The sequence below is a fragment of the Polypterus senegalus genome, chromosome 10, assembly GCF_016835505.1.
Source record: "Polypterus senegalus isolate Bchr_013 chromosome 10, ASM1683550v1, whole genome shotgun sequence".
NCBI classification, from domain to species: Eukaryota; Metazoa; Chordata; class Cladistia; order Polypteriformes; family Polypteridae; genus Polypterus; species Polypterus senegalus.
This window is the reverse complement of record NC_053163.1, coordinates 122,966,860-122,986,067: the sequence shown is the minus strand read 5'-3', so window position 1 is coordinate 122,986,067 and position 19,208 is coordinate 122,966,860. Positions and strand designations below refer to the sequence as shown.

The 19,208-nt window shown below is 40.8% G+C and overlaps 1 protein-coding gene across 1 annotated transcript in view; it reads right to left on the bottom strand.

The window, feature by feature from the left end:
- LOC120537516 (G-protein coupled receptor 183-like) overlaps positions 1-18,962 on the bottom strand; it is a 37,428-nt gene extending 18,466 nt beyond the window's left edge. The window contains exon 1 of the mRNA XM_039766514.1: positions 18,849-18,962. The gene's annotated coding sequence lies outside the window, so the exon portion shown is untranslated. The remainder of the gene's footprint in view (positions 1-18,848) is intronic.
- Positions 18,963-19,208: the final 246 nt, after the last annotated feature.

Here is a 19,208-nt window from a genome sequence, read left to right as displayed (position 1 = left end):
ACACTAGAAAGCTGCCAGAAGATGGCAATCAGGCAGAGATCGGCACACACATCATGCGAAAGGCTGAATAAGCTCAAAACACTGGACAACAGCAAACTTGTGAAAAGATATCAGATTTGAGAAAAATGAAATAACACTCATAACTAACCTTGTGTGTCACGTGAGTGCTCCATCTACATGAAGAAGCCACACGCTGTCAGCGAAAATGAACGTGTTGGTAACAATTTGTTTGTTGGAGGAGGGTGAAATGCAGCTTTGCAGCAGTGAAGACTTGCGTATCTGAAAACCAACCATTACTCACATTGTGCACCAAACCTTGAACGCCCTTACAACACGTGAGGTACTGTAATATGCAGATTTATACATCTCCCAACCAGTCCACGTGAGATCATTTTAAAACAAGTTGTATTCATGGCAACTGCTGGCTTTCCTGGAGTTATTCAAAGTCAAATAAAAAAAATAAATCAAGTTTTATTTGTCACATATAAATTATACATTCGGTACAATAGGTAGTGAAATGCTTAGTTGCTCGACTCTAGAGTGTGTCTTTAAGAAGAATATAAAAGGTCAGTAACAATAATATATAACTTAATATTAAAAATCATTAATAGAATTTTAAAAATGTGATAAATAATAACTATCAGAATTGGCCGATGTTAAGTGTGGTGCTCCACAGGGGTCAGTGCTAGGGCCGCTGTTATTGTTAACATATATAAATGATTTAGATAGGAATATAAGTAACAAGCTGGTTAAGTTTGCAGATGATACCAAGATATGTGGATTAGCAGATAATTTGGAATCCGTTATATCATTACAGAAGGACTTGGATAGCATACAGGCTTGGGTAGATTTGTGGCAGATGAAATTTAATGTCAGTAAATGTAAAGTATTACATATAGGAAGTAAAAATGTTAGGTTTGAATACACAATGGGCGGTCGGAAAATCGAGAGTACACCTTATGAGAAGGATTTAGGAGTCATAGTGGACTCTAAGTTCAGAACCCATTAAGAAGGCTAACAGAATATCAGGTTATATAGCACAATGTGTGGAGTACAAGTCCAAGGAGGTTCTGCTCAACCTTCATAATGCACTGGTGAGGCCTCATCTGGATTACTGGGTGCAGTTTTGGTCTCCAGACTACAAAAAGGACATAGCAGCACTAGAAAAGGTCCAGAGAAGAGCGACTAGGCTGATTCCAGGTCTACAGGGGTTGAATTATGAGGAAAGATTAAAAGAGCTGAGCCTATACAGTTTAAGCAAAATAAGATTAAGAGGTGACATGATTGAAGTGTTTACAATTATGAATAGAATTAGTACAGTGGATCGAGACTTATCTTAAAATGAGTTCATCAAGAACACGGGGACACAGTTGGAAACTTGTTAAGAGTACATTTCACACAAATATTAGGAAGTTTTTCTTTAAATAGACAGCCATAGACCCAGGAAATAAGTGACCAAGTAGTGTGATAAACATTAGGCCTTTTGGGACTTTCAAAACTAGACTTTATGTTGTTTTAGAACAATTAAGTGGATTTGACTGGCAAGCTTTGTTGGACAGAATGGCCTGTTCCCGTCTAGATTGTTCTAATGTTTAATGTTCTAACTACCATATATACTCACGTTTAAGTTCTTCCGTGGATAAGTCGGGACTTGATTTTATAGTATAATTTCTGGTAGTTTATAATGTCGGTTGTATAAGTCGAATGCGGAAAACTCACGCTATTGGTCCAAGAGATTATGCTATGCTAATGGCCACCTGAGAGAGTAACCACAAAGCTGCCTTCTTTACTATGTATTGTGCCTACGTGACCAGACGGTAATACCCAAACTATTCCAAAGCGACATTTGCACTGATTTGTGTTTTTTGTATCTCACACCCTCATACACTTTTATCGTAAGAGCATCCCTTATCTACGATGGAGTATTCGATCAGAAGAAAATATGAAGCTAGTTTTAAATTAAACATCCTTGAAGTAGTGAAAGAAATTGGTAGCTACACGGCTGCAGTAAAATTCATTATGTCTGAGAAACTAGTGTGAGATTAGAGCAGGCAAGAAGATGTTAAAAAAAAAATTAAGTGTTGCATTTTTGAAAGGGCGTATAAGTCAGGGTCTGATTTTATGATCGATTTTTCGGGTTTCAAGACCTGACTTTTATGTGAGTATATACGGTAAATAAATAACTTACATTAACAGCAGGGTATTATGCACTTTTAGACTCTATCCTTATTCCAGATTCGGATATGGACGGTGCACAGATCCTCCCGAGTCTCTCTGAACTGAACTTTATTTAACTGCAACACCAAAAAGAAGCTGTTGTTGGGATGGCTGGTGTCACTGATCATTTTTGTTGGTGTGATTAACAGTAAGCATGTAAAGATAATTGCTCCAAGTCTGGATAAGCATGCGTATTCAACACACAGATGGTGATGAATGAAGACTGCATTATTCTTGATGTGGGTGTGAAGTGGATGTAGCTTAGCACAATATCCTACCTTATTATGTTTGCTTTTTTCTTCTCTTGCTACTTTGAATATTATTGCTATTATCTCTTTCATCTGTGGTGAAGCCTTATCATTAGTATCAGAAAACAACAAAACATTATCATGATTTCCAGAGAAGCTACAAAACTCCATCATTTGTCACTCAGTGTTCCTTAAAATTGTGACGACTTTGAACTCCTACTCTTAGCTGGGAGTGGGTGTAGGATGCTTCCTAACAACTTCTCATTTCGTTCTCTGGCATAGGATGAATTCTTATCCTAGTCAGAGTTTTAGTGCAATTCTTAGGAGTACTGTAATTCTGAGATGTTTGATAAATGTGGTCACAAAAGTGGTCACAGGTCTCGACTCCACACTTATTGTCCTGAGTGACTTTAAGCATTCCACGCTGGTATCTGAACTTTTTAAATATAAGCAGCTGGTGAGATCTTCTGCTGGAAAGGAAAAAACTGTGGACCACTTTTACAGCCCTGTCCCAGCTGCTTACCGTGCTATCCTACAGGCCCCCCCCCGGTCAACTTGGACTATGACCTGGTAGTTTTTCCTCTCTTAAAATCAGCTAAACTAGGAATAGAAACAAAACGTAAGTAGAGTAGTCGGGCTGTGGAGTGACAGCAAGATGGCCCGAGTTCAACACTCTGGGATGTGGACATTTGGATTTATTGACAGGCACAGTTACAACTTGCATTCATTTTCTGGCAAGAAAACTGTACTCCAAAAAAAAGGCAATTATGAAGTAGTAGCTGGCCCAATCCACGCTAAATTGTAAAATATTTGTCCAGTGCTTAAATCTAAGTGATTTTGACCTCTGTAAGTCTTTACATTTCATCTCCTGATCCTCTTCTTGCCTTTTGTCCTGTCATACTTCAGCTTCTAGCAGATCATTCACATGACATTTTGTATCATCATAATTAGCATCTGATTTCATAAAGGAGCGCCTTTGATGTCATGAAGGAGTGCTGCAGACATAGCAGAAGCTGTGAAGCTGTGCAGAGGAGAGCAGCCAAGTGCATCCCAGGACTTAAGGACATGTCCTGCTATAACAGACTCAGAGAATTAAACCCGTTGAGTCTCAAACAGAGAAGACTGCATGAGGACCTGATCCAGGTGTTCAAAATCCTCAAAGGCATCGATAAAGTACATCCAGCAGAATTCTTTCATCTTAATGGTCAATTACATACTCAAGGACATCAGAGGAAGTTAAGGGGAAAAGCATTTAGGACTGACACCAGGAAGCAAAGACTTGTGGAAATCTGGAGCAAACCATGTAGTTTTAGTAGGATTTGGATGTGATACTAGGACAGCTTAGCTATTAGCTATATAAACACGTGGCACATGGACTGAGTGGTCTCCTCTTTTTTGTTCAATGTTTTTATGTTCAACAACAGAAACTTAGCCAGATCAGACTCACTGAGCCCTCCCAGCCACCACACATCTATTTTTTTGGAGCTATCTGGACAAATATGCCAACAACATGCATGCAAACAGAAGCTATATGGAAGGTTATTATTTACAAAGTGTGCTGGCAATGTAAAGCTGATAAAATGATTGTGTTTAGACAAAGTGATTACAATTCATTATGAGATTTGACTCAGCTCTGGAGTTACGACTGCTGGTTAACAGAGCATAGGTTCAAGCTAAACAGGAAAACAGTGCCAGTGATGGTAATGGAATAGTGAGAGGTTACATAAGACAATGTGATCCCACCCAGGGACACCTGGGGCCAGCAGAAAAGTAATCAGGGAAATGCTTGATTAAAGGAAAAATGAAATAACTTAATAGGTGGAGATCAAACCTGTGCCGGAAAGTGCTAACCATTCCACTACCATCACAACCTGTGGCACCCCCATTACCTTAGGGGTGGATGAAACCTCAAGTCGGTGGCTTGAAAAACAAAGCTGCGCATAAAGAACAAGGAAAGAAAATTTATGGTTAAAGATACTGATACAGTGCATCCAGAAAGTATTTACAGCGCATCACTTTTTCCACATTTTGTTATGTTACAGCCTTATTCCAAAATGGATTAAATTCATTTTTTCCTCAGAATTCTAATCACAACATCCCATAATGACAAAGTGAAAAAAGTTTACTTGAGGTTTTTGCAAATTTATTAAAAATAAAAAACTTGAGAAACCACATGCACATAAGTATTCACAGCCTTTGCTCAATACTTTTTCGATGCACCTTTGGCAGCAATTACAGCCTCAAGTCTTTTTGAATATGATGCCACAAGCTTGGCACACCTATCCTTGGCCAGTTTCGCCCATTTCTCTTTGCAGCACCTCTCAAGCTCCATCAAGTTGGATGGGAAGTGTTGGTGCACAGCCATTTTAAGATCTCTCCAGAGATGTTCAATCGAATTCAAGTCTGGGCTCTGGCTGGGCCACTCAAGGACATTCACAGAGTTGTCCTGAAGCCACTCCTTTAATATCTTGGCTGTGTGCCGAGGGTCGTTGTCCTGCTGAAAGATGAACCGTCGCCCCAGTCTGAGGTCAAGAGCGCTCTGGAGCAGGTTTTCGTCCAGGATGTCTCTGTACATTGCTGTAGTCATCTTTCCCTTTATTCCTGACTAGTCTCCCAGTTCCTGCCTCTGAAAAACATCCCCACAGCATGATGCTGCCACCACCATGCTTCACTGTAGGGATGGTATTGGTTGAGCCTGGATTCCTCCAATTGCGAGGCCTGGCATTCACACCAAAGAGTTCAATCTTTGTCTCATCAGATCAGAGAATTTTGTTTCTCATGGTCTGAGAGTCCTTCAGGTGCCTCTTGGCAAACACCAGGTGGGCTGCCATGTGCCTTTTACTAAGGAGTGGCTTCCGTCTGGCCACTCTACCATACAGGCCTGATTGGTGGATTGCTGCAGAGATGGTCGTCCTTCTGGAAGGTTCTCCTCTCTCCACAGAGGACCTCTGGAGCTCTGACAGAGTGACCATCGGGTTCTTGGTCACCTCCCTGACTAAGGCCCTTCTCCCCCGATTGCTCAGTTTAGATGGCCGGCCAGCTCTAGGAAGAGTCCTGGTGGTTTCGAACTTCTTCTACTTACGGATGATGGAGGCCGCTGTGCTCATTGGGACCTTCAAAGCAGCAGAATTTTTTTTGTAACCTTCCCCAGATTTGTGCCTCGAGACAATCCTGTCTTGGAGGTCTACAGACAATTCCTTTGACTTCATGCTTGGTTTGTGCTCTGACATGAACTGTCAACTGTGGGACCTTATATAGACAGGTGTGTGCCTTTCCAAATCATGTCCAATCAACTGAATTTACCACAGGTGGACTCCAATTAAGCTGCAGAAACATCTCAAGGACGATCGGGGAAACAGGATGCACCTGAGCTCAATTATGAGCTTCATGGCAAAGGCTGTGAATACTTATGTACATGTGCTTTCTCAATTTTTTTATTTTTAATAAATTTGCAAAAACCTCAAGTAAACTTTTTTCACTTTGTCATTATGGGGTGTTGTGTGTAGAATTATGAGGCAAAAAATGAATTTAATCCATTTTGGAATAAGGCTGTAACATAACAAAATGTGGAAAAAGTGATGCGCTGTGGATACTTTCCGGATGCACTGTATGTTGTATGGTGCAATTCCATACATTTTTGTATTATTTCTGTGTGCCATTGTATTGTTAACTGCTGCCATGATATCATATGCTGTATTCTGTACTCTCACGTTGTTGTTTTGTATCACTTCCTAAGAGCTATGTTTCTTGACCACAAAGTTCTTGTTAAACTCCCGTGTTAATGCATATGTTCACATAGATGCTCTGTTTCTAATATTAGATTATGGTTGAAGACTGAAAAGAAAAGACAAAGCGAATGATCTCAAAAATTCTAAGAGCAGCATGAGCTGTGGTCAACCTCACTTCAAAGGTGTGTGAAAGGTCACGACCTTAGATGCTTCAAAAGAAAGAGAAAAGGCAGACACTGCTAGAGCATTACACATTTAGTTCTTAGAAAGTGAAGTCACATTTTCTACATTACTAAATATATTTAGTGATATGGAAAACTTGGAGTTTTTTTTGGAGCATCTAGGTGAATAGCATGGGTCAGCTTGTTGGGCAGAATGGCCTATCCCTGTCACAATTTTATATTACTATATTACAAAGTACATCTTGTCTACTTTCACTTGTATTTGTATTTAGTTGAATTAGTGTTGTCATTCATGTCAAAGCAAAAGCCTGGACATGTTTGTCAGGGGTGAACATTTTTGTACACTGGGTGGTTTTCTTTTTCTCTTAGGAAGAAAAACATGTAAATAATAAATGTAGAAGCCAATAAATGAAGAGGCAATAGGCACCCTTTGTTTGAGACTGGAATGATAAGTTAAAAGGCAAATTTCCTGAATAGTTATTGTGCAATTTCAGCCCTTGAACAAAGACAGACAACAGATGTCCAAAAGCACACATGTTTAATATTCCTTTTGGCTTTAGAACACCACACAATTCACGAATCAGCTATAATTGCTCACAGTCCCTTCTTCCCTTTACTCTCTCTCTCAGTTCTTCCACCGCCTCCACTCCTCTCCTCACAAGCGCTCATCTAATGGGCTGAGGCAACCCCTTTAATAATGCCCTGGATGTGCTCCAGGTACTCCATGATGATCTTCCGGCAGCACTTCCTTTTGTGGCGGAAGTGTTGCATGGGCACCTGGAAATACTCCGGGTGTACTTGGTTCCTGTTCTGGCAGCACTTCCTGGTGTGGTGGAAGTGCTGCAGTCCAAGGCTTTGTAATCCTCCAGGTGCCCCCTGGTGGTGGCTACGGGCCCAAACAGGGTTGAGCTTCTAAGCTCTGATACAGACCAGGGCGGCTGCCCTCTCGTGGCCCGGAGGAGGTAATGGCCCTCTCCCAGTCCTTCCACCTTCCAGACATCCTGGCTGGGCAGGATCCCCAGCTGTCCACCACAGTGTTTTATAGGTTATTGTTGATGGCTAACTACAGGATGTAGATATTTCCCTGTCTGGCAAAAGAGTCACCAGCTTTGAAGATCAGACTGATTTGATTGGTATCTCATCAACATACAATATTGTGATACAGGACTGCCGGCTGCCTTTGAAAATTAACATGTTCTGGGGACATTGGTTTTTAATCAGCGTGCAGTGGCATATGTATTTCTTGATATCTGGCAACAATACTATTGTTTATCCAATGAAAATGTGTTTATACTATTGTTCAGCATAGGAAATTGGTAAATGCACCATTGTTTAATCATTCATCATGTTGATCTAGGCAGAGACTGAAGCAGTTCTGGGCAGTGGGTGGTGTTTGGATGGCGCAATGAGAGAGAGGGTGAGCGGAAGGGACAGAGTGAGGCCAGAAGACGATGTGAAAATGGGGCTTTGCAGTCATACGTGAATAATAAATTAAAAATTAGTTATTTCAGAACGTATATGGACTGCCAATACTGATGCTCTGTGCAAGAGAGGACAGAGCCGACTATACTTCCTTAGAAGGCTGGCGTCTTTCAACATCTGCTTTAAGATGCTGCAGATGTTCTATCAGACGGTTTGGCAAGCGCCCTCTTCTACGTGGTGGTGTGCTGGGGAGGCAGCATAAAGAAGAGGGACGCCTCATGCCTGGACAAACTGGTGAGGAAGGCAGGCTTTATTGTAGGCACGGAGCTGGACAGTGACATCTGTGGTAGAGCGTCGGGCGCTGATCAGGCTCCTGTCAATCATGGAGAATCCACTGCATCCACTGAACAGGATCATCTCCAGACAGAGGAGCAGCTTAAGTGACAGACTGCTGTCACCGTCCTGCTCCACTGACAGACTGAAGAGATTGTTCCTCCCTCACACTATGCGACTCTTCAATTCCACCCAGGGGGGTAGACGTTAATATTATACAATGTTATTGTCTGTTATACCAGCATTTTTATCACTCTTTAATTTAAATTTGTTTTTTATTAGTATGCTGCTGCTGGGGTATGTGAATTTCCCATTGGGGTTTAATAAAGTATCTATCTATCTATCTATCTATCTATCTATCTATCTATCTATCTATCTATCTATCTATCTATCTATCATATAGCACCTTTCATTATCTATCTATCTATCTATCTATCTATCTATCTATCTATCTATCTATCTATCTATCTATCTATCTATCTATCTATCTATCTATCTATCGATCATATAGCGCTTTTCATTATCTATGTATCTATCAGCCATTAGCAACACTAGTAATGTCTTATCTGTTTCTTTAAATCATTCTAATGGAATCTTCATAAAAAAGTATCAAAGTCTATGAAAAACATGATTATTTCTAAGCATATCCATACTTTTGTGATTGATGATGGTCTATTTAGAGAGTACACTGAATTTTGATTCTTAGTAATATGCCTGACCAGCATACAACATGTCGCCACTCTCCATTATGTTTATGTGCTGTAGTATGCACCCCGACACCCCTTCACTATGACAGGGTTAAAAATGGCCTTCAGTATCCATGTATATACTATGGTGTGCTACACTTGACATTTTTTGGAAGACCTGAATCACACTGAGTGGCCTCTTCTCATCTGGATTGCTCTAATGTCGTAATGTGTCTGTATGGATGACTATCTGACCGACACGCAGGAAGAAGCTAAACACTTTAATACTACAGGAAGCAAATGGAAAAGTGGGATTTACAAGACGTCAAAAGTAATGTTGTGATCTGCACTACTTCATGGAGCACAAACCCTCCACCCAATGTGCATACAGACTTGCGTAAACAACTGGAAAAACTGAGGGGGGTGTTCTACATCAAGCGCAGATGTTGTCCATGTCTGTTGTTCAAGGTAAGGTGTGCACACCACAAAGGAGTTCAATTCCAGTCAGAAAAGCCTCACCTTATCCTAAGTGCTCATTTATTTGTTGTCATGAATCAGAGGATTAGATGTTGTGATACCCCATGCTTCATGAACCCCAGCACAATCACTCCCTGGGCATCTGGTAACTTACGAACCGAGGATAAACCAGGGTAATAGAGAGAGAAACAGGCTCAGAAGATGTACAGAAATAAGAAAGTGTTTATTACAGCCTGTGCCCCAAAAAAATTACAGTCATGTGTCAAGCAACTCACTTTCAATAAAAACCGTCCCAGTGCAATGACAGATTTCAAAATAAGTAAGGATAAAATATCATTGCGAAAACCCCAAAAAGAAACCAAGTCTTGTCCCTCTTTCCTTCCTGAAAAAGAGATCTTAAAAAAAAAACTATACTGAAAAATAAAAATAACCTGCAGATTTAGCTCCACCACACATCCGCAAGATCTGCCTCCCCTCTGTCGGTTTTTCAGAGGTCTTAACATCAGGCACGATACTACACCACCCTCTTCTCACAAGTCAATCAGAAGGTTTAAATAACAGACAGATGAAAAGACAACCTCTAGTGTATGCAGCGTTGACTTATATACCAGTCCCAGGCAGCACCTCTCCAATCCCCACCAATAAGATCACGCATCATCATTCTTGTGACGTTGTGTGCCTCAAGCAGGAAGGACCTCCTTTATCATGGGGTTCAGATTCATGCGTGTGTGCAGGCCTTTGCGTGAACACCTCCTCGGCTCAGGTACCTCTCATGCCTTTTCTCAGGGCCTTCAACTCACACACATTCTTTTCCTTGCCAGTAACTAACCTGCCGTTCTTTACTGTACTCACAATGCTGGAGCAACACCAGGACAACAGCACCTCCACCCTTGGAGGTATGTGCTGCCCGGCCAGCCTTCCGAACCCCCATAACCACCATGACTTCCTCCCAAAGTGCCACCTCATTTAGCTGCACAAACATCTCTTGCAGATGTCTTGCACGCCAAAACAACAAGGTAAGTGCATAAAACTTCTATAGAAAGAAAAATAAGACTATAAATAGTTTTATCTTCACACTAAAACAAAACTTCGTGACAAGGTCTGTCAGAGGAGTATAAAGAAGGTGTGACGGTGTTCATAAAGCTCTGTTTCCTTTTCATTTTTCATTCTTGTAAATAATCTTACTTTTTTATTTTTGCTGTATTTTCTTGAAAAACATATGTTGCTGCAATATTATTAGTTCCCTATGAGCTGCTTTGTTCTGCATTTTCCCAAAAAGCAGTGTAAATTTCTTTCAGAGTGCTATATGTAAAGAGGCATTCACTAGTCAGGTCTAAGAGATAGCCTGTCAATACAGTCCCCCCGGCCCACCCAACTCAACACTAATCAGTCAGTCAGTTGACTTCCAACCCGCTATATCCCAACACTGGAGCCAATCCCAGCCAACACAGCAACAAATCCCGTGCAGGACACACACACCAAGCACACAAGGACAATTTAGGATCGCCAATGCACCTGACATGCATGTCTTTGGCCTGTGGGAGGAAACCAGAGCATCCGGAGGAAACCCACGGGAGACACGGGGAGAACATGCAAACTCCACATAGAGAGGACCAGGGAGGTGAACCCAGGTCTCCTTACTGCGAGGCAGCAGCGTTACCACTGCACCACCGTGCTGCCCACCCAGCACTAATACAATTATGAACTTATTTCTAGGATTGTTAACAACTGTTTCAGGAAGCGGTGCACCCAACCCACCCACCATCTTCTCCATCTGTCTTAAGAGCATCTGGGGGCTCTCCAGGAAGGTTCAGAAGAAGGTGCTGGGTGCCTGGTCTACTAACTGAGTGCATTGCTACCAGAATAAAATAGGTGAACAGAAAACTGTTGCCTCACCTCCATACTTTTCATATCCTACAATTATGTAGCAGGGCAACTCAAAGTTAAATACATCCCATGTGTAGCAGAGGTTGAAATCCTCATCAGTTCGTCAGAATCACGGTGCAGACTCGCTCAGTGTTGCCATTGGAATTGGACATGGACAGGCATTCCCTCTCCTCCTTTGTGCTTAACACTTGTCCAACCACTTTTGAACTTTTCAATCCATTTGTAAATACTCTGCTATGGTAAAACACTCCATGTTGTGGAGATTGCATGCTTGGATCCTTTAGCCCCTAAAAAGTGGATCACTGCTAACTGCTTTTGTTGGTGCAAGCAGAGAGTGGAGCAGTTATGTTTCCTTCTAGAAAACAATACAAGAAACTGACTGATCAAGGTCGGAATTTACAGCTACGACCTCAGATACGCCCTGTTTCCACATGCGTGTAGGGGAACGTTGTACAGCCAAACCAAACAAAATGATTGCAACAGTACAGATAATTACTGACTTACTCTTGAAATTTCTCCTTCTTGTGGAATGTTATCCCTGACCGTCTCAGAAGTCCTGATGACTCTGCTCTACATCTTTCTCCAATAATGGCATCTGATTTGCTTTGAGTATAGTTACTAATTCATTTTGATATTTCCATGGTACAGGAGTTTCAACTTCTTCCTATTTGCCGCCTTCTTCTACTACTTACTCTAAAACTGAATACTTGGTTAAAAGCCACAGGGTCGGAGTCTCATCTACCTTCCTTCAAAAATTACAACTAACTTGGTTTTGTCTAGGAATTCCTGGATCATTTCAACACCCACAATGGGGGCTTAGGGTATAGAGCTGGCAATATGTCACACAGTTCTGAAATGCTCAAACAATTCTCCAAGCTTTTAGGGTCACCTCTTACTCATTCCTCTGTGCATTTTTTACATGGGTACGGGTACTGATAGGGGTTTTGTTTTCCCTTTTTCTGTTTTCTCCATTCAAGGAGGACATTGAATCATTTCTTCATTTTCCCAATCTTATCTGCAATAACAATACATGCATTTCTTTAACCCTATACAGGGTGGTCCAGATCTAATTATGCAGATCCAGATTGTCTGGATGACTTTGATTTATTGGGGGACGATTCCTGTTCAGCGCGAAGACGATTCTTCATGTCGTCAGTTCACACACTTCTCAATGGTCTGGGATTTTTTTTGAGTTATTTTCTATGTAATAAACCTAATAAGATATATCGTAAAGAAAATTGCATAATTAGATCTGGACTACCCTATAGAATTCAGGCTAATGTCCCATTGAAGTGCTACACTAGTGTATCCCGGATAAAAGATTTGTGCAACAAAAGACCTTTTATTTATTTTTTTTACTGGTGTATTGTCAATGGCCACTTTTCCTCAAAGTGTGTACTATACTTATTAACCTTAAACCAGAGTTCATTTTCACACCATTCCAGATTAAACTGGTTTAACTTTTTCCCATGCTCCTTTGATTTCAGCTACAATCCTAGCAGCTCTAAGGATTTCTGTTCCCTCTTAATTTATTACTACCTGAAGAAGGTGGCGTTGCTGGGGCAAATTTTAACGAGTATAACTTTGTTTTCATGGATTAGCTTGTAGAGTTCCATTCTCTGTGTAGCAGGGGCAGCTTTCTCTGCTTGTCCTGTGTCCATTGCTACCTTCCCATTATAAGAAGTGACCTTATTCTTACTAGAGAATCACTCTAAGGATTCCCTCCCAAAAACACCCTCTCTTTTAATATGGGGGTTTTGGTGTTCACCCTTCACTTTACTATGAAGTACCGTATATACTCGCATTTAAGTTCTCCTCCAGATATGTCAGGGCTTGATTTTACTGTATAATGTCTGGTATTTTATAACGTCGGTCGTCGAAGTCGAATGCAGAAAACTCGCGCTATTGGTGCAAGAGATCACGATATGCTACCGCCCACCTGAGAGAGTAACCACGGAGGACTCTGCCTATTTTTCTATGTATTGTGCCTACGTGACCACACAGTAATACCCGAACTATTCCAAAGTGACGCTTGAACTGATTTGTGTTTTTTGTATCTCACACTCTCATACACCTTTATCGTAAGAACATCCCTTATCTATGATGGAGCGTTCGATCAGAAGCAAATATGAATCTGGTTTAAAATTCATTGAAGTGGTGAAAGAAATTGGTAACTGCGATGCTGTCATAAAATTCAATGTGTCTGAGAAACTGGTGTGAGATTGGAGGAAGCAAGAACATGTAAAAAAAAAATTAAAGTGTCTGCGTTTTTGAACAGGTGGGTAGCACTGCTGCCTCGCAGTTAGGAGACCCGGGTTCGCTTCCTCGGTCCTCCCTGCTTAGAGTTTGCATGTTCTCCCCATGTCTGCGTGGGTTTCCTCCGGGTACTCCAGTTTCCTCCCACAGTCCAAAGACATGCTGGTTAGATGCATTGGCGATTCTAAATTGTCCCTAGTGTGTGTGTGTGTGTGTGTGTGTGTGTGTGTGTTTGTGTGCTTGCCCTGCGGTGGGCTGGCACCCTGCCCAGTATTTATTTCCTGCCTTGTGCCCTGTGTTGGCTGGGATTGGCTCCAGCAGACCCCCGTGACCCTGTAGTTAGGATATAGCGGGTTGGATAATGGATGGATTTTTGAACAGGTGTATAAATCAGGGTCTGATTTTATGATTGATTTTTCGGGTTTCAAGACCCGACTTATACATAAGTATATATGGTATTTATCATGTCCCAGAGGTGCTGATGGCTGACGGTTTCCCTTTGGCTGTCAAATGCTCAGATTTTCTTGCGAGAACTTCACTACAATACTATCACCTTCTAAGTTTTCTTATTTCTGCAAAAAGTAAGTGGTTAATTATTTCTGCATAGTCAGCCTTTTGCCGGAAAAACGTTGATGTCGCCCATTGATCTGATCGTGATACTTCATTATTTGCGTACATAGACTAGGGTGCACTAAACAGGAATTATGGGTAACTGTTTAAAGATAATCATTTGTGACCACCAAGGAGGGCCCCAACCGCTCAGCCCCGACACAGACAGACACTAGACACAAGCCCCTGTAACATACATGTTTTATTTCCAATTAGGGAAGCGCTTTTCCCTTACTGCCCAAAGCAGCACAGTACAATAACAGTCTAAAGCACAGTAAACCAACACTTTCTTTCCTTTTTCCTTTTCTCTTCCTCCTGCCGTCTCCATTCCTCCTCTGGGAAGATTCTTCTCTCACTCTCACTCCCGACTCTGGCTCCTCAAATGGGGTGAGGCGGCTCCTTTTATGCTGCACTTGGAAGCACTTCAGGTGGCTCATCAGCATTATCTAGAAATACTCCCATATGTGGTGGAAACCCAAAGTAGGGCTCTGCTGCTCCCCCTGGCAACCCCCATGGAATCCAACAGGTCTATACCAAACTGCAACTACCATGAAGTCCTGCGGGAATCTGCAGCCCAGGAGTAACTGCCATTTAGCGCTCCAGAGGAGGTATTGTATGTCTACTTCAGTACATTGGCCTCCTGACCGGAGAAGGGCCACGGCCATCCTTCACACATTATACTTCAATCTCATTGAATTTTGCAATTATACTAGGAGTCACTTTTTGAACTGCAGACTGTTCATATTGAATTTTAATTATTTTGCTGAAATGACCAGGATGAACTGAATTTACAGGACTTCAATTACAGGCATTGTATTGGGCTAAACATTTAGGCTTTTGTCCCAGTCAGTTTCTTTTCCAATTAGTTTATGTCCTTGGAAATGCAAATAAGTACAGATACCACAAAATCTGTTTTAATGAATTTATATCCTGGGACAGATGGACGCTGTAGGGCTAGGCATTACAAAATAAGTTTACAACTTGAGAAGGGAAGGAATGTGGAGGCACTTAAAGGATCAAACACATTGATCTGAGTCATTTGTAATCAGAACAAGACAACCAATCAATTCTGTGCAATGTCACATGTCCCAAAACTCCACATATGCATTTTAAGATAAATATGGCTTACTTGATGGGCTAAAAGCAGGAGAAAAAAAAACAATGACAGAAGAGCAACATAAGAAGCAATATCAGAGACACGAAACCATCTGATTTGGATGTCAGATAATGTTATCTATAAATAAATCCAATCACTAAACCGAAACAACATCCACCCCTTGATACTTCTGATTTTCAGGTAGTTTTTCTAATATTGTTTATATTTAGACTTTGCTATCTATTCTATTTTCTGTTATATTTTCATCTATTTTTGAAGTGTTCTTATACATTAATAAATACCAATTTCTTTTTATATTTTCTACACTTTGTCTTTATCTAGAGTGATTAAAATAATAAAAGGGTACCAAGTGTGAGTCAGATGGCTACTGTCTTATTTGCAGGGTGTATCAAGGCTAATGAGATCGCTCCTCAATAATTAGGTAAAAGCAACACATTGTTTGGTTGTTCAGTGGCATATAACCAAAAGAGCTGCGCTATTATGTCTGTCGCAATGACACTCACAACTGGTCACAGTGAATCCCTATAAAGAGCATCTTATGCAGTGTAATGAGGCATGATTGGCAATTGGCACCACTCGAGAATTTGTCGGGAAAAGGATCTCGGTGTATGTGTGTGCATCTGTGTGAGTGTGTTAATCTTCAAGGGCGGGAGAAGATGGACCCAATAAATGTTCCTGGTAAGTCTCACAAAATTCACAATAATAAAGTAGGCTAATAATTTTATTTTAGGGATCTAAATGAATATGTTTATGGGGCTGCATGGTAGGATTATAATTATGTCATCACCATCACATAATCTACCTGTTAGACTGGCGGGTTAAATAGCAAGCTACCCTTTCAAACAATTGTTTATAGTGCTAATAAATAGTAACTTGTTTGCACTCATGTGACTATGGTTTAATCCTTTTGTGAAATGTGAAATTCAAAAATGATGGAAAGCCTGTCAACATAGTCAAAATGCTACATTTTTACTAAAATGCACATATCTTTCCAAGACAGTCTTGCTGAGTGGCCCCTTCTCATGTCCACAGCTTTTTATGTGTAGATCCAACAGTGAAGATTCCACTCAAACTATCTTTGAGTACTTGGAATCAGAAACTGACAAATTTACAGACAACCTGTGCAGTAGTCTGCCATGTAGCTGGCATTCATGGTTATCTATTAGGTTACATCTGTCAAATAAAAGCAGGATATGAGCTAAAATTCAGATCTGAATCACTTTTACCTGTCATGTATCTGCCAGACATATTACATGTTAATTAGCACGCATATGTGTGATATGGCGGGTCCATAGCTCAGAAAAAGGTGACTGATTTTTAAATAGATAAATAAGTCAATAGCTGGCTCGATCTCCGTGGGTGTGCGTGCTTACGCAGCTGCGGGAGGTTGGTGAGGTCTCAATTGCATCATCGGCTTACTGTGGTGCACGATTGAGATGCTGCACCCATGGAGGTATATAATGGAGAGATGACACAAGAAAAGGGAGGAATAACCAAATGAGCTTGAGAGAAACAGAAGAAAAGGACAAAAGGAAGAAAATAGACTGGCCAGCGAGTGATTAAGTGAGTGGAGAAAGAAAGGATGGAAATTAAAAGGAATAGAATGAAAAATGTGAAGAGAGACAGGAGAGAGAGAGAGAGAGAGAGAGATGGAGAGCCCATGCAGGATAAAATGGAGGTGATGGGAAGTAGAGCCGCAGGGCGAGGAGTCTGACGCACAAGGGCGGGCACTCCTGTAGAATGAATATCAGGGAGAATGAGTGGCCCAGTTGATGGTGTCTCCTGCATGGGCTGAGTGTGAGCGGCAGGAGAGGCGTGTGTGGCTCAAGAGGTAGCCCAGCGCAAGCTGATGGAAGGCAGGCAGGGATAGGAGCTTAGATAGGACAGTTGACTGAACATGTCGGTTTGGCGTCTCCTCAGTTGCTAGATCCTGTGTGCGGTAAGATGAAAAGATGGCAGCATTGAGACATGTGAGTTTTAAGGAACAGTGGACTGACTCTGGTTTTAACTTCCAGTTTTAATGGATATTTATAGGATTGATTTTAACCTTCACTGTCTGCACTTGGTTTATACTGGATTATTTATTTAATGAAGAATTATGATACACTAGGGAAGTATAGGGAAAGTATTATAATCATTCAAAGATCTGATGTTGAGATTTTGATGAATCTCGATGTTTTAGACCTCCCTGACTTTTTCGTATATGAAGCATAGGGAAAGTATTGGAAACCTCCAAAAATTCCATTTTGAGATTTTGATGAATCTCGACATATTAGACCCCCAATAATACCATTTTTTGGAATTATGTCTGTGTGTGTGTGTAAACACGATAACTTGAGTACACTTTCATTTAGGTCAATCAAATTTTCCATACAAGTATTAAGTACAAAACGTAGATTTGTATCAACTTTTGGGCTGTTCCCATTAACCGAAAGTGGTACTTTACCTTTTATTCATACAGCTGCAAAGTCCGATTTATTGAACTTTACTTTTATAATAATTCTTCAATATATTTCTAATTTAATTTGCTGTTGATGGTTCTTTAATGTACATAACATAAAAATATAATCATTGTCTTGCAGTTTACTCCTCAAATATCCATCCCCATACCTGAGTATATGAGAAAGTTGAGGGGAGACCAGTCTCAATTTTTAATAAATGCACTTGTGCACTTTTATGCACCTAGACCTTGCTTTGTGCGAGTGTCCTCATCTGCTGGCTCATCCTTCAGGTATGTTATCGGCTGTAGCGGGTTGAAGAGGCTCCCAGGAGGCAACTGGTAGCGTGGAGACAAACAGCATAGCATGTAAGAGTTGAACTATACTTTGTTATACATGACAGTACTGACCTTATAAACATATAAGGAAAATAAGCCTAAAGGGCACTCGAACAACCAAAAGGAATATCAATGAATTAAAAAAGACCTATCAGCTAAACCAACTAGAAACAAAGTTCATAGCAGCCCTTTTGACAGAAATATTTTATTTTACAAGAGTGATATTTTAAAATCTCACAGTGAAATCACAGTTAGGTCACTTAAAGTGAAACATTTGACTTTTTCCCTTCAACTAGGAAGATCTGACATTTGTCCAAACAAACTGCGATAAAAAACTAAATCACGGGTGTGTTCAACACACTAGCAAGCATCACCAGGCAGCACCATGAGCTCAGCTCCATCTCTGTGACTGAGCAAAGCAGATTTATTTCTTGAGTGTTTTAAACTTAGCCATTCTTCAACACTAATGTGTCAGTGTGGAGATTTTTAGTTAAACTTGTCTCATCCAATTCTTTGAAGTCTTCAAGTGTCACAACAAATGAAAAAGATGAAGACAAAAAACTTTTTAGTGCTCTTGTGTAAAGCATTCAGAGAGCTCCAGGAGTATGAAGGACTTGTACATTCGTAAAGAAGAGAAGTGTGACAGTGAGAGGATTTCAGCCAACACCATTAAAGAGGTTACCAGTACCGTGGTGGAGTACTTGAAATTTAAAAGTACACTGACATACTTATGAATTAGGACTGAACATCAGACAAACATAAAAAAGTAACATTTTGGGTACTACAATTTTAAGGATGGGTTTAGCAAATGCAAATACATTTTAAAAAATACAAAACTGCTTCATCAAGGGCATTTTCTGACAGATGTGAGTTGCTTTACCAGTCACAAACTGGAAAATAAACACCTTACCTTTACAAAGTTGAGTGGCTGAGCAGATAAGAGGAGGTCTCCCTGTGGATTGATACTACTGTACAACAAGACGACGTCGCAGTGCACTTGCGCTCAAGTCCTCCACTCTCCTGCTGCTTCCCGCCGAGTGTTGTAATTCCAGAGGGTGTTGTGCCACCAGGCCAGACAATGCTGACGTTACAGGGCAGGCCAAACGAAACAAGAGAGATGATAGAAAAGATGCAGAAGTATGATGGGCAGGACTTTTTTTTCTTGTAATGGTATACTATTTCAGGAAGTACCTTAATATAAAACCAGAGCTAGAACTGTTAAAAAAATCTAATCTATGATAGCACATCTCACACATTCTTTTTTTGCAGC